Source organism: Pongo abelii, chromosome 9, assembly GCF_028885655.2.
Source record: "Pongo abelii isolate AG06213 chromosome 9, NHGRI_mPonAbe1-v2.0_pri, whole genome shotgun sequence".
Lineage (NCBI taxonomy): Eukaryota > Metazoa > Chordata > Mammalia > Primates > Hominidae > Pongo > Pongo abelii.
The window spans coordinates 126,428,182-126,446,493 of record NC_071994.2 but is presented as its reverse complement, the minus strand read 5'-3'; the positions used below and the strand labels follow the sequence as shown (position 1 = coordinate 126,446,493).

Below are 18,312 nucleotides of genomic sequence, written 5' to 3'. Positions count from 1 at the left end.
CACACTGTGAGGGGCACTGCGACTCCCAGAACTGAGTCAGTGTATTATTCATGAGCCATCTTCTAATTTTTTCTGGTTATAAAACCCACAAAAACCAGTCTACGGCAGAAGCAGCTATTTTATGCTGCCATTTAAAAATCTGTCTGAAATCGTACATGTGTCTTATTTTAACAGTTCCCAAAATGTTACAGCAACACACCGAATTCAGCTCTTGAGCTTGCTAAAATCTCCTTCCTACACAGTTCTCCTCATTGTCTCCGTGATCTATAGGAATTCAACAGCCCAGGCAACGTCTCCCTGATGAGTCAGGCCTGGAAGGAAAGGATGCATAGGACTCCTCTCCCTGGGAGCATGGTGACTCCCTGGCTGTGTCACCTCTACAGAAGGAAACATTCATCTCTTCTAATGACTGAATGGAAGGCAAAACCAGCCACAGATGAAAATGAATTCAAACGCTGAGGAGTCAATTGCCGGGTGACATGTGCGGTTCTCTTACTGTGTGAGGAGAAGCAAGGAGTGCTGTGTCTAGCGAGTAAGGGCTCTACAGATACTTGTTAAATGCATGAATTAGTGAATGAAGTCACAGGTCTCTACAAACCAGGTGCCAAATTGAAATGGAGAAAGAGGCGTTCATAATAACAGACGCTACCATGACTGAGGATTCCTATGTGCCAATCACTCCTCTAAGCCTCTGGAGTATGGACTATTATTCTCCCCATTGTACAGAGGAAGAGAGAAATTATTTATTCACTTGCTTGGCTTGACCTAGTAAGAGGCAAAAGTAGGATTTGAATGGAGGCATTCTCACTCTAGAACCCAAGCTCCTTATGCTCTACAGCCAGATTTACAAAACATTAAGGACATATATTCACTCATTCATGCATCCTGCCCTCAGGATGGCTTGGAGTCAAGTGGGGGCAGGCCAATGGTTGTGCCCATGATTGTGGGGCAATGTGAGGAGTGCTGTGAGAGACGTCAGCCTGGCAGTCAGTAGGAGGACAGAGGAGGTTAGACCAAGCTTCCTGGAGGACTAGTGGTCAAGTGAATTTTGAAGCATAAATGTAAGTTAGGATTGGAGAAGAAGGGTGTGGTAGATTTTCTGCAAACATTTCCACAATTCTTCACTCCTCCCTGTATCCTTGCCCATTGCAATTGACTTTGCAGCTCTTCTCGTGAAAAGATACAGTCAGTTCCTCCAGGCCTTGAATCTCGCAACTTCCTTTGACCAGTAGAGTACAGTGGAAGTGATAACATGCCAGTTCCAAGCCCAGGCCTCCAGAGGCCTCTCATGTTTCTACTTTCTTTCTCTTGAACTTTGCCACAGACATATGAAAAACCTGGGTGAGCCTGTTGGGTGATGACAGACCATGTGATCCAGTTACCCTTGCCATGTCAGCCAACAGCCCACCCACCACTGAGTGAAGTCATGTTATAGCAGCCAGCTCCCAGGCCAAACCACCATATGACTGCAGAGACCTAAGTGAGCTCCATCAGGGTTAGCCAAGCCTGGCCCAGTTTAGCAGAACTGCCCAGTTGACTCTGGACTCATGAGCAAAAGTTTATTGTTGTATGTTGCCTAGGTTCTGTGGTTGGTGGTTATATAGCAGTATTATCATAATAGAGTTTGGCAGATCCTCTTTTATAAGGCTAAAGGCAGTGTGGGACAAGCTTAACTATAATCCTACTATACTTTGCTTGCTTTAGAAAAGAATTGGGCCAGATGCAGTAGCTCATGTCTGTGATCCCAGCACTGTGGGAAGCCAAGGAAGGAGGATTGTCTGTGGCCAGGAGTTCAAGACCAGCCTGGGAAACATAGCAAGATCTTGTCTCTACAAAGTTTTAAAAAAAGAAAATTGAATTGGTCCAGAGCAGAGTTTCTCAAACATGGCAATACTGACATTTTGGGCCAGATTATTCTTGTTGAGGGGGGCTGTTCTTTGTAAGGTAAGATGTTTAGCAGCATCCATGGCCTCTACTCACTAGATACATCAGTAGGTGCCAATAGCACTCCTAATTGTAACACCAAAAAAGTCTCCAGACATTGCCAGATGTCCTCTAGGGGGCCAAATTGCCTTCATTTGGTCAAGAAACCAATGCAAAGACGTTAGTTACCAAATACCCAAAGCCCAGCAATCTTTCTTACAGGATAGTTCCAGTGGTGGACCAAGCTCAGGCCCTGTGTGAGTACAATGCCTTTTGTGGGAACGTGAAGTTGGATTGGCCGAAGCCATGTGGGGTTCACCAGGGAGGCTTCTCTGAGTCATTCTAGCTCATGTTAAAGCTTGCTCTGGGTGCGGCAGGTGCTGACTGAGTGCACTGCGTGCTGTCCATACAACGAAGTTCAAATGAAAAGAGTAAAGTAAAATGCAGATCCTGGCTGGGCGCAGTGGCTCATGCCTGTAATCCCAGCACTTCGGGAGGCCAAGGCGGGCAGATCACCTGAGGTCAGGAGTTCGAGACCAACCTGCCCAACACGGCGAAACCCCATCTCTACTAAAAATACAAAAAATTAGCCGGTGTGGTGGTGAGTGCCTGTAATCTCAGCTACTTGGGAAGCTGAGGCAGGAGAATCACTTGAACCCAGGATATGGAGGTTTCAGTGAGCCGAGATCGCACCATTGCACTCCAGCCTGGGCAACAAGAGCGAAACTCCATCTCAAAAAAAAAAGAAAAGGAAAGCAGAAATGCAGATCTTTTCAGGTGGCAGGAGTTACAGGCCACCAAGTGGATCAAACCACTTGTTTCAAGGGTTTCTCCCAGTTTCAGTCTGACTTAACTCTTGTTCCTACTTCACTGCTTTCCATATCGAGACTCTTGTGAAAAAGAGCAATTTCATCATCATTTTCCCGTACACACCTGAATATTCTACATGAGGATTCCAATTGCAACTCTTCTATTTTATGAGAGTTTCTTTTGGAACTAAGAAAGATGGTTAATATTTCTTCTATTGCAAAACTGAAGTTTAAATCAACATCTCTAATCATACTTGCACATCCCAGGAGCTAATTCCACCTCATGAGAGAATGTCGGATCTGGGTCTTAGAATAAGTTGCCTTTTCTTGTTTGCCTGTTTAAGACAGGATCTCACTCTGTAGCCCAAGGTGGAACACAGCGGTGCAAACACGTCTCACTGTAGCTTCGACCTCCTGGACTCAAGCAATCCTCCGGCCTCAGCCTCTGGAACAACTGGGATGACAGGGATGCACCATCACACCTGGCTAATTTTTTTTATTTTTGTTTTTATTTTATTTATTTATTTATTTGTTTATTTATTTTTTGAGACGGAGTTTCATTCTTGTTGCCCAGGCTGGAGTAAAATGGCGCAATCTTGGCTCACGGCAACCTCTGCCTCCCGGGTTCAAGCAATTCTCCTGCCTCAGCCTCCTAAGTAGCTGGGATTACAGGCATGCACCACCATGTGCAGCTAATTTTGTATTTTTAGTAGAGACGGGATTTCTTCATGTTGGTCAGGCTGGTCTCGAACTCCTGACCTCAGTGATCTGCCCGCCTCAGCCTCCCAATGTGCTGGGATTACAGGCATGAGTCATCGCACCCATCGCACTCTGTCTTTATTTTTTATAAAGACAGAGTCTTGCCATGTTGCCATGTTGCCCAGGCTGGTCTTGAACTCCTGGGCTCAAGCAATCCTCCTGCTTCAACCTCCCGAAGTGCTGGGATTACAGGCGTGGTCCACTGCGCCCTGCCCATTTGTTTTTTCTTAACACTAGACAGCGTCATCAGCCCATTCACTGGTTCCGGCAGATGGAAAGCAGTGAAAGAAAGTTCAGCATCTGCTGACTTCTAACTCACCCACTGACCCACACGTTTTATTGATAAGCATATTTGAGATGTGTCCTTTGGGACTTTAAGCAAATTGCTTAACATCTCCAGACTTTCGTTTTCTTCTAAGTAAAAAACAAAACTTTTCCTGCTGTACAGAAAAAACTGATGGGTTAAACCACAAATATGTGTTTCACAAATTCATGGAAACTAAAGAGAACATCCATTAGAAAAAAAGAAGGACAAATCAATGAAGCTATCTTGAATTCTAAATTCTCAGCATCTCACAGGCCACTGTGTTTTCCTGATTTATTTAGCTTCCCAGTGGAACTGTGCCCAGTCGTGCATTTTAGAGGAGTGCTTCAGGAGAAAAAGCTGAAGTCATAGATTCTTAGCGTCTCAGTGCTGGACGCAGCCCGACTTTATGAAAATGGACTATTAATTCACTTTCTGTAACTGAATTGTTATTTTTCCTACAGAAATTTGTGGTGATGGTTCGACCTTATGAATACATAGGCAGATTATGGTGGAGAACAGTGAAAAAGTTTCGAGAGTTCAGGTGAGTTTGCCAGAAGGTTATTTTGGAAATTCGCATCAAATCTGGATGTTGGGTATGACAAATTAGTCATAGGTTTCAACAAGTGTGAATCTTTTTGGCAGAACAAGAAATGCAAAGGTAGTCTCCAACGACTGGTGGGAAGGGAACGCTCCAAAATGCACACTTAGAGATCGTCAAGTATCAGCTGAAGGCTGGGGGAAGCAGTCCCCGTGTACCCTACGGTTCCATCCACGACCAGCAGGAGTCACGCAAGAGCACTTGGCACGCTGCCAGGCCCAGATCTCACCGAAGGCTATCCATGTTCAATTTGAAAGAAAAGATAAAGCTTATATCCTTACTCCTCGGATGCTCACAGTCCAAGACCTTGCCTCCTTGTTTCAGCAAACCTAACAAATACGTTGAGAAGAGAAACGACAATTTCCATCTATATTGCGTCTCACGGAATTCACAGTACTTTTTCAGAAATTATCTTGTGCGATCCTCAAAGCCATCTAACATATATAGGAAAGTGATTGTAACCCACATTTTTAAAATGAGGAGACTGCAGGAGTGAAAGGCCTGGCCCATGATCGCAGGAATTGGGGATGGAACTCAGTTTTTCTGTCCCCAGATCTTTCTGTCCCCAAAGTTTGAGAAAAGACCTCAAACTTTTTCTCCTGCCCACGTTTGCTTCTCCAAGCAGACCTGAACATTGGGAAATATGGCATCTGGGTGATAGTTCCCTGACCTCAGCCACTTGTATCAGTGCCACTTTCTCCTGCCCTCGCTCTTATTACTAGACCAGACTTAAGGAACTTAGCATCCATGGCCGGGATCCTCTCAGAAACCGAGGCAACAATGTCCCTTCATTGATAATGATACAAAGCCTTAATTCCTTTTAATGTCTCTATTTATTCAGGGCTTGGTGGACGTACAGTAAGTAATACTAATAACAGTTAATAAATCCTAACTCATTAAAATGTGCCTAGCATTAGATAGGTTTGCTGTGTGTGGTTATGGGGGATGGACTTTGTGGTTATGGGGGCACCCGAACCAGGGGCTGAATGGAGCTGAAGTCCAGCCTGCTGCTTCACTCAAGAGTCTCGCCCTTTGCACAGAGCTGTGCTCACCTGCAGATGGGGCACCTTTTATCTATGTATTATATATATATATTTTATATATATACACACATGTTTTATATATACACATATATGTTTCTCATATATACGCATATATGCTATATATAACATATATGTTATATATATGCATATATGTTATATATGCATATATGTTATATATGCATATATGTTATATATATGCATATATGTTATATATATATGCATATATGTTATATATGCATATATGTTATATATATGCATATATGTTATATATGCATATATGTTATATATATGCATATATGTTATATATGCATATATGTTATATATATGCATATATGTTATATATAACATATATGATATGTACATATATTTTATATATATAACATATATGTTATATATATATATTTGATGAAATACATATATTTGAAAGGAGGGTTTCACTCTGTCACCAGGCTGGAGTGCAGTGGTGTGACCATGGCTCACTGCAGCCTTGAACTCCTGGGCTCAGAGAAAAAACAGAACTGTTTAAACCCTTTATGCTTGCAGATCTGAGTCAAGTTCCTCAGACATGAGTTTCAAAAGTGATAGTTCACACTTTATCACTCGTATTGCCCAAGAGAACCAGAGAACAAAACTGGTGCAGATTTTAAATACAATAAGGAATTTTGACTTACATTTTATTTTAAAAATCAAAAGGATATGAAGAGACAGAACAAAGACTGGTTTCTTAATCCTGAAGAGTTGATAAGGCCAGGAATAACCAAGTTTTTCCCTCAGACCCATTGGTCCCCTTCCTCCCATCTCCATAATTAAATACTCTTCCTCCACAGCTGCTGTCACAGTAACAGCTTGGGTCACGTGGCTGTCACCTTACAATCTGCTTGTGGAGCTGCTTGTAACTCTCACACCAAGGCATAGTGACAGCTCATTTAGAATCAATCAAACATTTATTAATAGAGAGAAAACCAAGGGACACAGTCTCCTAATTGAAATTCCCTGGTTCCATGGCAAGGGCAAGAGCAGAGTGGGAAATAACTCACAGTTAGGGGGTTGGGAGACGTATTGTGTTGGGGAAAGAGACCACTTTGCAGAATTTGGACAGACTGAAGGGTCAAAGCCTGACTCTGCTACTTTCTAGCCATGTGTTCCAAGCAAGTAATGAAACCTGGCTGAGTTTCAATTTCCTGTAAGAGGTTGTTGTGAGGCTTACAGATAATGAAAGTAAAAGGCCTGACCCCTAGGAAGGACTGGATAACTAGCTAGCCTTATAAGAGAGTTGTAAAGATGGTGTCTTCGCTCAGCTGTTATAACACGATACCATAGACTTGGGGGCTTAACAATAGAAATGTATTCCTCACTGTTCTGGAGGCTGGGAAGTCCAGGATCAAGGCCCTGGCAGGTTTGGTGTCTGATCAAGTCACTCTTCTTAGCTAGTAGACAGCTGTCTTCTCTTTATATCTTCACAAGGCAGAGGGACTGGTGTCTCTTCTTTTAAAGGCGCTAATCCCATCCTAAGGACTCCACCTCATTAGACCTAATATGACCTAATTACTACCCATAGGTCCCATCTCCTAATACCATCACATTGGGGATTAGAATTTCAACATATGAGTTTTGAGTGAATGAAAACATTCAGCCTATAGCAGATGGAAAGTAGAGTAACAAAAAATCCTGATTCAAGTTTGACTGCCAAAGAAATGGGATTATTTAGCCTTGAAGTTACTGTCAAGCAGCACTTTTAAGCACAGAAGATATCAGTGGTACAGGCAGAAAACAGGAAAAGGCAGAGTAGCAGAGAGATGTAAGGAAGAACTCACGAGAATGAGTTTTGTTTTTTTACCAGACACATAACTAGGGGAATGCCTTGCAATATCGTCTCTGTTGTTCTTTTGTCCATTGTGTGATCTCATCTTTATGACATAGGGGGTCCTATTAGAAGTCCATGCTGGGTGCAGTAGCTCACGCCTGTCATCCCAACACTTTGGGAGGTCAAGGTGGATGGATCACTTGAGCTCATGAGTTCAAGACCAGCCTGGGCAACATGGCAAAACCCTGTTTCTATGAAAAAAAAAAATACAAAACTTAGCTGGGTGTGGTGGTCCACACCTGTCGTCCCAGCTACTCAGGAGGCTGAGGTGGGAGAATGGCTTGAACCCAGGAGGAAGAGGTTACAGTGACCCAAGATCATGCCACTGCACTCCAGCCTGGGCAACAGAGCCAGACCCTGTCTCAAAAAAAAAAAAAAAGAAACCCAACTGTAGCTTGTACAGTGTCTGGTGTCTACCAAGCCCTTGTGAAGTAATAGTTAAACAAATTCAATTATTCAATGGATCTAATGATCTTATAATAACACTTAGACTTTATGAAAAAGGGAAAAACTGATGCTAACACCCAGTTTTTTCTCTCTATGTCCTAGTTTCTTACATTTAAATGTGTTAAATATTCTTCCTGGCAAGACATTTGGAAAAAAAATAAAAAGCTGAGATGTCCAGATGGATCTGACATGGGTGACAATCCCCAGAAGTGAAAAAACTCAAAGATTGATGAGTAAATCTCCTCCATCCAGACTGAGCCATTGGGGTCTCATCCAACATTTTTCCATTTGAATTGTTTATAGTCAGAAAGAAGAAATTGACTATAGTCTTCTGGCATCCTGGACCTCCTCTCGGCCAGCTGAAGTGACTGATGGAGGCAGGGCAGGCGCCTTGGGCGGCACAGTGCATGGCAGGCAACCGTGAGCAGAACGCATCCCTGGCTATGACCTGCCTCACTTTTTCCTTTCCTATTTTCTCTCTCCAGTACATTCCTCTTTTTTCTTCCTTTCATCCCTCTTTTTTAATTCTTTCATTTTCCTTTTCTTTTTCATCTTTCTTTGTCAGTGCTAAGGGGTTGTTATTTGACATCAATGTTACTCAGAACTGAAGAACTTGCTGCTTTTCGGCTAAAATAAAGTTGCCTTCTCACCCTGGGTCCCTGAAGACTCCAGCCGTAGGTCCACATTCAAGATCTTACATGACTAATCCACTTAAATGCCACTGTAGTGGGAGCCATAAATCCCTACACGAGTTTCCCTCCTCTCAAAAACCTATCCTACATTATCTTGTCCTACCCCCACCCTTACCCAAGATGACTCCAATCTTTCTCCCAAGACCTTTATCAGAGGCTTCGCATTCCAAAACGCATGAGCTGCTTGCACCATAGCGTCTGTTTAGAATGAGCTCAGTAAAGTCTGCTTCAAAGTCCGTCTCTGAAATGTGTACCTATCTTTGCACTGAGTTGCTTTTGCCGTGACTTTTTCCACAACTTGCCCCAAAGAAATATAGTTTCTTAATCCTGTCACTCACCTGGGCACGGTGGCTCACGCTTATAATCCTCCCAGCACTTTAGGAGGCTGAAGTGGGTGGATTGCTTGAGTTCAGGAGTTCAAGACCAGCCTGGGCAACATGGCAAAACCCCGCTTCTACTAAAAAGACAAAAATTAGCAGGTGTGTCGTGGCTCACACCTGTAGTCACAGCTACTTGGGAGGTCAAAGCATGACAATCACTTGAACCCGGGAGGCGGAGGTTGCAGTGAGCTGAGATCACGCTGCTGCACTCCAGCCTGGACGACAGACTCCAACTCAAAAAACCAAAACCAAAAACATACACAAAACCTGGCACTCATCTGCTCAAAACCTCCAATGGCTGCTCGTTTTTCATAGGATAAAATCCAAATGCTCTGCCTGCCACTCATACCCTCTAAAGCCTGGCCCCAATTTGTCTCTCCAGCTGCATCTTCCTGCAAATAAACCACCCTACCTTCTACAGCCTTGCCATTCCTTCCGCTTTTCTGCCTCCTCATCCTGGCTCTCCCTCACTTGGATTGCTGTTCCCTTTCCCATCTCTACCTACCACACTTGGGGGCCCTCTTTCTGGGCCCCATCTAAATACTCCTCCCCCAGAAATCCTGCCCTGGTTACCCCAACATGAAATAATTGCATTTTTATGTGCTATCCTGCAGCTCCGATATGGTGTAACCTCATGCAGCCTCACGCATGTGACAGAGAGCAGCTACCACGCATTGAGCAACCGCCAGAGCTCAGGGCTACTCTAGGGAACTCACGCAAATTATCTTGATTCCTCTCCATAATCCCCTTTTACAGATGGAATAACGGTGATCCTGCCCCAAACCTCACAGATGATTAAAGATGAAGCTGGGAATACACCAGGTGTGTTGGGTGCCAAACTTCTTTCCATTGCATTAGACTCTCTCAGAAGAGATAAGACCTGTGCACACTTCTCACTCACATTCATTCATTCAAAAACAGTTATGTGTATAGAAGAGGCAGTAGGCCTCTTACTGAAAGGTAAGTGGGGGAGATGAACAAGTGACCCAGGGCTTAGGTAAGAACAAAGGTAGCAAGTATGGATTACTTTTTTCAACATCTACATATTTCATCTGTGAGACTGTAAACTTTTTGAGTATATATAGATATGCAGGTGTGTGTGTGTGTGTATCCCACAATTTATTTTGCTACATGAGTAAAAATTTTTCTTCTTTATTATTCTTACTGGTTTTTTGAGACAAGGTCTCACTCTGTCACCCAGGCTGGAGTGCAGTGGCTCAATCACAGCTCACTGCAGCCTCAAGCTTCCGGGCTCAAGCAATCCTCCCACCTCAGCCTCCCAAGTAGCTGTGACTACAGACATGCACTACCATGCCTGGCTAATTTAAAAAATTTTTTATAGAGATGAAGTCTTGGTATGTTGCCCAGGCTGGTCTTGAACTCCTAGGCTCAAGCAACCCTCTGACTTTGGCTCCCCAAAGTGCTGAGAGCACAGGCATGAGCCACCATGCCCATCCTACTTTTTTTAATGGACTTAAGTTTATGTAGCTGCTCCTTGTGCTTTCAGATGTCATCTTCTTTGTGAGACCATCTAGTTCTCATCTCTTTTTTTTTTGTTCTGTTTTGTTTTTGTTTTTTTTGAGACGGAGTCTTGCTCTGTTGTCCAGGCTGGAGTGCAGTGGCACGATTTCAGCTCACTGCAACATCCACCTCCTGGGTTCAAGCAATTCTCCTGCCTCAGCCTCCCAAGTAGCTGGGATTACAGGCACCTGCCACCACACCTGGCTAATTTTTGTGCTTTTAGTAGAGACAGGGTTTCACTATGTTGGCCAGGCTGGTCTCGAGCTCTTGACATCAGGTGATCCACCCGCCTCAGCCTCCCAAAGTCCTGGGATTAGAGGCATGAGCCACTGCTCCCAGCCCTTAATTTCTTTTTAAAAGTTAAAGAAAAACTTAGTTCTGGAGAGGGGAAACCATCTGCTCAGAGTCACACAACATAGTGGCGGGTGTCTTAGTTCATTTGTGCTGCTACAACAGATACCTGAGCCTGGATAACTTATAAAGAACAGAAATTTATTTCTTACAGTTCCAGAGGCTGGGAACTCCCAGATCTAGGCACCAGCTAGATGGTCTGGTGGGCATCTTCCATGCCATCTTCACATGGCTGGAGGCAGAAGGGCAAGCTAACCTAAAACTGCAGTGAAGCCTCTTTACAAGGGCCTTAATCCCATTAATGAGAGAGAAGCCTTTATGGCCTAATCACCTCTTACGGGCCCCATCTTCTGATGCTATCACATTTGCAACACCTGAATTTTGAAGGGGGCACATTCCAATCATTGCACAGGGTCAGGATGAGAAGGCAGGTCTTGAATCCTGCATGGATTATTTTCTACTTGCCCACAACTGCAGGTAAAGACCCAAAGCCCTTTGCTGCTGCCATGCCCTGGCATTTTATATTCTCCCTCTCTCTCCCTGAGTTAGTTGTCAACATTTAGTCCTGGATTGTTTCCAGGTTGGAGCCTTCATGTCTTAGGTCAGTAGATGCCTGTGAGCTGCAGTGCAAAATTTCAAATTTGACACTTGCCAGTTTCTGTTGAGTTCTGGGTGGAAAACGTCCCTGGCCTCATCCATTTTTAATGTCACAGTCAGTCTAGCGGAAGACGTCACCTCCAGGTAAAGTCATTCAGAACAAGGGCTTGATCATTTTACTGCCATTCAACTGAGGTGGATCACAATGTCACTCTTGCGGCTCTCTGGTCCTGGACTTCCCAGAGGGCAGGGCTTGGGACAAAGGATGAAGGCCAGTTGTCTCTGCACTCCATCCCTCCTCTGCCTAAGGGCGGTCGGGCAAATCCCCATGATGGCAAAGCCCTGGACAGAGTTTCCTGGGGCTCAACCCTCAAGAACACTGGGCTTGCAATTCTAGTCCTGGTTCTACTGCTGACTAGTTGTGTGACGTTGAACTACTCAATTACCCTCACATGTCCCCCATTTCCTCTTTTTAAAAAGGGGAATAATAGCACTATATCACAGCTTGATTTCGGAAAACTAAATGAGACCATCGTAAAAGCAGCCTGTAAACTATAAATCACTATGTAAAGTATAACGCACCACATTTTTCAGGTTATATCAGGCAAATACCCAATTTTGTTTAGGGTACAAAATACCAGGAGTGGGGACGGGGCAGTGTTCATGTCTTGAAATAGAGAAAAGATCCTTCTTTGCAGCTGTTTAGGTATGCTTCACAGCACCCAGGAAACCTGTCATTCTTAGAGTGATCTGCTTTTCTTCATCCTGACAAAGAAAAGAATAAGAGGAAATCGTTGTCAGTCAATAAACGCCACATATTCAATTATTCATTCCTTTGAAGAATGTCTATTAATCACTGAGTTGTGCCAGGCATTACACTGAGATAAGTGCTTGGCACACAGAGATGAATGAATATCGACCTATATATATAAACATTTAGAAAAAAGTCTAGAAGGATATCTACCAAAAGGTCCTACCTTTTCTCCTTTCTTCCTTCCCTTGTTCCTTTCTTCCTTCTTCCCTTAAGTAAAGTTAATTTCACAGAACTTTAAGTCCTGAGTCAAGGTAACTCGAGGCGGTCAGCCCTGTGGCTCAATGTCATCTGCTCAGCCATCCTCAGGTAGCCTCCCTTTCAAAGCCAAGATGCACACGAAAACATGACACTGACGAGCAGAAGCAGCATGCTCTGTCTTCCTATGGGGCCCTTTTTCTGTTTGAGGAAACATTTTCAAGTAGGTTGAAAAATCCCATTATGTCTCCTTCATCTGAACTCAGTCATATGTCCTTCCTAAGTCACTGATAAAGGAAATGGTATCAGTGGCCTGGACCACTGGCGCTCAAAGTGTGCTATGGGGATTCCTGGGGGATCTCAAGGCCCTATCTGGGGGCCTATAAGGTCACAACTATTTTCATAATAATACTTTTTTTCCTTTTTTATTTTCATTCTCTCACAAGTGCAGAGAAAGTACAAAAATTCATAGATATGAAACTACTACTTCTTGAGTTTTGATGTTATACCAAATCAGAATATCAACAATTACTCTAAAATGTTATTAAAATTATTAAAACACTCCTCCTTTTTTAAGCACGTGTCTGTGAGATCACATTTTTTCTTATATTTAACAACATACCATAACAATTTGAATGCAGAAGGCATTAAAGTCCAGCTGTCTATTAGTTAGACGTTTAAAAATTTGTAAAAATGTAAAACATGCCATTCCTCTCACCAAATATTTTTTGTTCTGAAAAGCATATTTAGTATTTTGTCATTAAAATATTACTTATGGTAGCCTGTAACAAATGTATTATTGTTATTCTTAATGAATTAGTACATAAAATATCTCAAACTTTCTTTTAACATTGAATATGATAAATTTCAATAGATGTAACATGCACAAACTAAAGCTCCTGGAGGTCTTTACTAACTTTAAGAGCATGAAAGGGTCTTCTGGATATGCCTGTAACTGCGACACATGTGAGTTGAGGTCGATACCTAAAGTTTGCCACAAAGGAAGATGGAAGAACAGGGTTATTAGAGCAGTGCCCACAGTGCTATGGCGGTACTCTCTGAATTCTGGGGCTATCGATTGCTACTACTTTTGATTTTCTTTGTGTGTTGTCTAAACTTTTAAATGAGAATGTACTACTTTTATAAGCAAAAAAAAAAAAAAAAAAAAAAAAAAATGAATAGGACCATGTTTGCTTTGAAATAAATAAGTTAAAATAAGGATGAATAAGATCTTTTGTTACAAGAACAGATAATGAAACAATTAACTTTGAGCATGGCTTCCTTTTTCTAAGAGCTTTGATATGAACAGAAGAGAAAGGAGGTTTGGGTCAAGGAAGGGCGGATTTCTTTTAAATAAGAGAAACAAGCAAATGCGCACATGCACTTGCCAAGAGAAGGATCCAGTGGGGAAGGACAGGTGGAAAGAGAGTTGGAGACAATGGATGGAACAATGTCCCTGGGGAACAGAAGGAACTGCCCCAGAGCAGAGGTGGAGGCATTCCCGTTCAACAAGAAAAGAGCCCACCTCCTGAGATGGGGAAAAAGGAATGGATGAGCGCCAGCCAGAACATTTAGAGGTAGAGGAGAGAAGAGGAGGGAGTTCTGATCATGTTTCTTCTTTGTAAGGACAACCATACCAGAAACTGACATACTAAGAGGCACAAAAGGTAGGGCCCTGTAAGCCTTCTAGGAGCATGCAGGCTTAAGAGAGATTGGCAAATAAAAATTCAATAGGAACATGCAGGTTGATCAAAAGTAAGCTAATTACAGCTTAACAGAATTTTTACTCATCTCTATCGACATCTAGGAGCCTTCCAAGAGAAAGTGTTCTTCACGTTTGAAGAAGATGGGGCCATCATTTGGCAAGAAATCGGAAGGTCAAGCCACGGCAAAACTATCCACTGAATGTCCCTCTGCACCAGCATGTGGGGTGTTACAGCAGGCAGAGTCCCCGACCACCTCCACCTCCAGCCACCACCATCCACACAGGAGCCTTTATCAGAAGTGTCGTCTCCTGTGTTTGCCCAGGAGACACACACCTTCTGGGTGTGTGTGCGGAGTGGTGCAAAGAGTTGGAAGCACTGTTGAGGGAGTGCGAGATGAAGGTAGGGCCTTGGACCTTGTCTGCACAATACCGCCATCTACCCAGGGAGATTTATTTACTGCAAAAAAAATTAGAGAAAACACCCAGGCGACATTGTCTGGTACACATTATATATGCAAAGGGATCTATAGTTATAAAGAGTGCCTGAACTAAGTAAAGGTTCAAATGCCCTCCCAGAATGGTTTTCCAAATGGATGAGGGAAACTTTTGAACAGAGATTTTGTTTGTTTGGCCCTGCTTAACATTGTTCAGATATCACAGCCACCCCTAGGCTCAACTCTAATTACCAAACATTGTTTTTCCTTCTGTACTTTTTAATTTTTATTTGTATGTTGTTATTGTTGTTTAACATAGAGATGGGGGGCTCGCTGTGTTGCCCAGGCTGGTCTTGAATTCCTGGGCTCAAGTGATCTGCCCACCTCAGCCGCCCAAAATGTTGGGATTACAGGTGTGAGCCACCACATCCAGCCTGTCTTTTTTTAAATTGATGCATAATAGATGTAATAGTTTCATGGTACATATGATAATTAAATACATTCATGTAATTTGTAAAGATAGAATTAACATACTTGAAATATTCATCACCTTAAATATGTGTCTTTTCTCTATGCTGGAAACCTTTGAATTATTCTCTTCTAACTATTCTGAAATGTACAATAGATTATTGTCAACTATAGTCACCCCACTAATCTATCAACACTAGGTCTTATTTCTTCTATCAAACCATATATCCTTCTTCTGTATTTACCTCCTTTCTCTACCCACTTCTCCCTTCCAATCTTTGTCCACTTGCTGCCCTCTTTCCCACATTCCTCCTCACTCAATCGATCCCTTCTGTTCATTTCTCTCTCCAATCGTGCTGTTTTGTTTCTATTATTTTATCTTAGCAATGAAATACAAAATATTCATTTGTAACAGGAGACTATGACTAAATGAAAATACAACTCCACCCCCAAAAATATAACTTTAATAATCTCCAAATCTCTAACTGCTTTTAACCCTACTATTTATATAGGCACAATTTATATAATTGGTACCATAAAGTTTATATGAAAGCAATTTTTGCTGAAGACAGAAATTAGAAACATAGGTGCATTATCCCTAGTTTTAAAGGCACTGCTCATATGTGCTATAATAAAGTCAGATACTTCCATTGCAATAGGATGCCAGTGAAAAACATACCAGCAAAAGAAAGATCTACTCTCCAATAATCAATGGCACAAGGTACAAACTCTCTCAGGAGCCCCTCATCCTCCTCACACAGAACTAACCTGCCAAATTTAGAGTCCCCGCAGCTGGATAAAGAGTCCTCTGTCTCCTCTTCCTCATCCAATAATATGCTAGAAAATAAGCCTATTCGTTGCCAGCCTTGGGCTGTCTTATATTTCTATAAGCTATCATTTTATGTAAGTGCTAATTCGGGGGTCTGGATCCACAACCTTTAAAAAATCCTTTAGCTCAACTTTAATACTCTTTAGAGAAAAGTTATCTGCTTAACCAGCCCATCCTTCCATCACTTTTGGTGAAACAAAAAATGAACAGAATCAACTTCTGAGTGAATCAAGAGGCACTTTCACTTGAATCCTTTTTTTTTTTGAGATGGAGTCTTGCTTTGTCGCCCTGGCTGGAGTGCAGTGGTGCAATCTCGGCTCACTGCAACCTCCCCGTCCTGGGTTCAAGCGATTCTCCTGCCTCAGCCTCCTGAGTAGCTGGAATTACAGGCGCATGCCACCATGCCCGACTAATTTTTTGTATTTTTAGTAGAGACAGAGTTTCACCATGTTAGCCAGGATGGTCTCGATCTCCTGACCTTGTAATCTGCCCGCCTTGGCCTCCCAATTCACTTGAATCTTGAAAGAAGAGTCAGTCTTGGGTGGGATGAGGCAGTCCTACCTAGAGGCTGGGGATTTTCTCATTTAATCTTCATAACTCTGTGTATAGGTAATATAACTATCACGTTTTGCAGAGAAAGAGACTGAGGCTTGGTTACATGTCAGAATTATGTTAATAGTTGTCTTAGTTCATTTTCTGTTGCTTATAACAGAATACATGAAACTGGGTAATATATAAAGAAACTTATTTCTTACTGTTATGCAGGCTGAGAAGGCCAAGGTCAAGGGGCCACATCTAGTGAGGGCCCTCTTGCTGATGGGGACCCTGCAGTGTCTCCAGGTAGTGCTGGACATTATGTGGTGAGGGGGCTGAGTGTACTAGCTCAGGTCTCTCTTTCTCCTTTTATAAAGCCACCAGTCCCACTCCCATGACAACCCATTCACCCATTAATCCATGAATGGATTACTCTACTCATGTGGGCAGAACCCTCACGACCCAATCAACTTTTGAAGGCCCCACCTCTCAATACTGCTACATTGGGATTAAGTTTCAACATGAGTTTAGGAGGAAACAAACATGCAAACCATAGGACTTGTTAATGGCAGGATTAGATCGAATCCAAGCAGTCTGCCTCTGTATTAGTCTGTTCTAGCATTGCTATAAAGAACTACCTGAGACTGGGTAATTTATAAAGAAAAGAAGTTTAATTGGCTCACAGTTCTGCAGGCTGCGCAGGAATCATGGCTGGGGAGGCCTCAGGAAACTTTCAATCATGGCGGAAGGTGAAGAGGAAGGAGGCATGTCTTACATGGCTGGAGCAGGAGGAAGAAAGAGACCAGGGAGGTGCTACACGCTTTTAAACAACCAGATTTCATGAGAACTCACTATCTCGAGAACAGGAAGGGGGAAATCTGCCCCCGTGATCCAATGACCTTCCACCAGGCCCCTCTTTCAACATTGGGAATTACAATTCAACATGAGATTTGAGTGGGAACACAAATCCAAACCATATCAGCCTCCTGTCTGACTCTAGAGTCTATACTCTGAAACTTCACACCACACTGCTTCCTCAGGCCTTGGTTGAGGGTCATCACCTCTGTGAGACCTCCCTACACACTAAGAGTTCTTCCTGTCTCCTCCCAGAGCATTCTGAAACAAACTTCTGCAGAATGCAAGGGCGGGAAGTAGGCCATTTTGACCTTTGTAACCCCAACCTCTAGTTCAAGGTGCTTTCTCAGTAGATGTTCATAGGTTGTGTAGATGTCCTACTAAACATAGAGGGTCTTAGAAAACAAATGTATGTTTTGTATAGTGTCATCTGGTAGCTTCTTAATCCATGTTCAAACACCATTTTTCTCTCAGTCATTTCATCTTCCCTCCTTGTCTTAGTCTGTTTGGGCCGCTATAGCAAAGTACCACAAACTGGGTGGTTTAAGAACAACAGAAATTTATTTCTCACAGTTCTGGAGGCTGGAAGTTCGAGATCAGGGTGCCAGTATGGTCAGGGCCCTCTTCCAGGTTGTTCACTGCTGTCTTCTCCTTGTCTCCTCACAAGGTGGAAAGAAGGCTAAAGAGTTCTCTGGGGTATCTTTTATAAGGGCACTAATCCCATTCATAGGGGCTCCATCCTCATGACCTTCTCACCTCCCAAAGGTCCCACCTCTTAATACCATCACATTGGGGTTTAGGATTTCACAAGGTAAATTTGGGGGAGACATAGACATTCAGTCCATGGCACTACCCTTTGTCAGACCTTGGAACTCTTTTTCCTAATTGCAATCTCTTTCACAATTACCCTTCCCTTCATCATCACATAAAATGCATTTTTTAAAATTTGGTTTAATGTATTTCTCTTGATGTGTGCTGTTTTCTTTGTTATTCATAGTTGTTTATTAGAGACCATAAATTCTAAGACAAAAAAATTGTGTAATAAATATTGGCAGAGGATCTTAAACCCAGTATGTGCTTAATAAATAAACAAGTATAATTCTCCTGGCACATCTTTAACACCACACACAATTCAGAACTCCCTCAAGATTTCTACACTCATTTACTGATTGATTTATTCATTGAGT

General features: G+C 42.7%; 1 long non-coding RNA gene across 2 annotated transcripts in view; it reads right to left on the bottom strand.

Annotated features, from left to right (window-relative positions):
• Positions 1-18,312, bottom strand: part of LOC129048809 (uncharacterized) — a 31,306-nt gene that overhangs the window by 3,467 nt on the left and 9,527 nt on the right. Inside the window, exons 3-4 of one of the 2 annotated variants that reach the window (XR_008511473.2) lie at positions 12,269-12,501; positions 11,874-12,056 (exon numbers count right to left, since the gene is read on the bottom strand). This is a non-coding gene — a long non-coding RNA (uncharacterized LOC129048809). The remainder of the gene's footprint in view (positions 1-11,873; positions 12,057-12,268; positions 12,502-18,312) is intronic. The other variant, XR_008511474.2, reaches the window with a different exon arrangement.